This window comes from Rhodamnia argentea, chromosome 4, assembly GCF_020921035.1.
Source record: "Rhodamnia argentea isolate NSW1041297 chromosome 4, ASM2092103v1, whole genome shotgun sequence".
Classification (NCBI taxonomy): Eukaryota; Viridiplantae; Streptophyta; class Magnoliopsida; order Myrtales; family Myrtaceae; genus Rhodamnia; species Rhodamnia argentea.
The window spans coordinates 18603646-18606243 of NC_063153.1; positions in this window are offsets into that span (position 1 = coordinate 18603646).

Consider the following 2598-nt stretch of genomic DNA (forward strand, 5'->3'; position numbering starts at 1 on the left):
CTATTTCTGCTCCAAAAGTAAATTTTTTTACTTGTTCAAGTGGCTCATAAACTACTCCTTGAGGAAAAAAAAAATGCTGCAGAAATACAAAAAATGAAGTTGCATAACTAAATAAATTTCTGCTCTAGAAGTGCTGCTCTGGAAGTATTGTCATGTGCGCCCTAAGGCTCCGTTTGTTTCACAGAAAACACCTTTCAGAAAAATATTTTTCAAATTTTCATACATTTGTTTCACGGAAAATGAATGAGTCAAGAAAAACATTTTCCACCCATAAAAAAGCATTCATAAGTGGGGGAAATAATTTCCTCTTTTTGAAAAGAGGAAAACATTTTTCCTGATCTTCTCTGCCGCCACTCATTCACATTACTTTTCTTTTTAATTAATTTAAAAACAACTAAAAAAATTTAATATCTTAATATTTTAAGATTTTTTTATTTTTTCCTTTTCCTTTTTTCCTTTCTCTGCTAGTTGCCGACAAGTGCGACGGCCGGTGGCTAGCCATAACCGCTTGCCCAAGGCCATAGAGATCAAGTTCGGCGGCCTTGGCCAAGCGGATATAAGCGATTGGCTAAAGAAGAAGGGAAAATAAAAATATAAAATATAAAATATAAAAAAAATAATTTCTTAAAATTTTTAAATAAATAAATGAATAATTATTCAAAGGATTGCACAAAGAAAAATCAAATTCGATTTTTCATAATGCACAACGGAAAATATTTTCCAGTTCATTGTATGGTTTCAGCCAAATATCGAAAAATATTATCATTATCCTGAAAAATGACTTCTTAAAAAATATTTTTTGAAAATAACTCATTTTTCACAAAATGAATGGAGCCTAATAGTGATTATATGTTTGAGCATTTATAAATATTTAAACAGGCCTGTATGTATAAGCTCCAATTTTAAGATTTACATAGCCATAGTCTCATGATTTCCATGTGATATATTGCGAAAATATTCTTAGTGATTCTTTGCTTTCTTCTTTTGGCTCAGCAGTCAAGTGGTATTAGGATCAATTTTCGCGCATCTCAACTAATTCACCCGTTCAAGCGATCTTAAATTATGTTCCATTCACACAAAACCACCTTCGCAAACATTTTACGTCGAGTTTAAGGTAAACACCCCCTATCTGATTGTGAAAGCAACATATTTGTATGTTAGGAAGATCATTAACAATTTAACACGACCCATGACATATATTTGTCAAATCATGACCCGATTGTTTTTTGTTTTCCTTCACGGTTCTAACAAGATCATGTGGGTCTTTGCACTGCAGAGGAAAACGAGAGTTTGCGATATACGTGTCTTACTGACTTTTCAGGTTTCCTCTTTTGGGCATTAACTTTCGCTAGAAAAGTTCAACGAAGCCCCCATTAATCGACAAGATTGGGCACTAATCAACAATGTTGCATCTGCTTAGAGCGAGTCATGATGAAAGCTCCCCTTAGATAATGTTCTTCACTTTTAGCTCACATCAGACTTTCAGCGACAGTCCATTGAGTTCGATTCAGTTGGAGTGGACATGACTTGAGCTTTGTCCAATTAAACAAAGCGATTAAGCAAAGTCCACACGTAATAAACAGCCAAGGGGACCCATTACACATGTTTTCGATTAGACTCTCTCTTTTTAAGCCCACGATAAAGTGTTTCAATTGAAGAGTTCTTTCTATAAAGTAATTCAATTTCAAGAGGGTCTTAGTCTAGACCATGATTTTTTCCGTAAGTTTAATATCATGCAAAATCCTAAAGCGATATACCTATAAAAAATTTATCTTAAGCTAATTTTTTGACCACAAAAAATCTCAAATTGATACGTCCGTGATAAATGGAAACTAACAGGGGGTAAATTTGTCACAAGTATACCGTTTTGAGATTTTTCGTTATAGTAATCCAATATAATGGGAACTAACGGGGGGTAAATTTGTCAATGATGTACCAGTTAGAGATTTTTTGTTGTCAAAAAATTAGTTTAGAGTAAATTTGAGGTGTACTAGTTTGAAATTTTTTGTGATGAAAAAAATATATCGAAATAAATTTGTTATAAATATATCAGTTTGGAATTTTTGATGATATTAATTATTATTTTTATCCTCCTTTTTTTTTGTAAATAAAAATGGGAGGATAAGTTTTAAGGTGATCATTATTTTCAGCGAAAGCCTCGCGCTAAGAGCACTCATGTATCGTCCATGTTTAACATCACAAGGTGAATCTAGTCATCAGTGTTGGAAGATTTTGCGTGACAGCTCAGCACAACCTTTCATGATTGCAACTATTTTTTGCCTCTGAAATGGATAGAACTACACGGTTAATTGATTCTCCATGTGATTTAGCATATGCTCCATTAGAAGTCAAACAAAATATGTGCCATTGGTGCTTTACCTAAAAATCCTCCAACATTTTGATGGAAATCTTTAAGATCTAATCGAATGGAGATTATGACCAAGGAGTTAATGGATCTATTCTGTGAGGACATATTTCCTTCACGCTCCTTATCAATTTAAAAAGTGTATTCATCTTTAGGAAGAGATTCAGATGACCAATTTGTATACTGATATTTCATGGGTTTATCTCGACTGTTAATGAGATTTTATATCATTG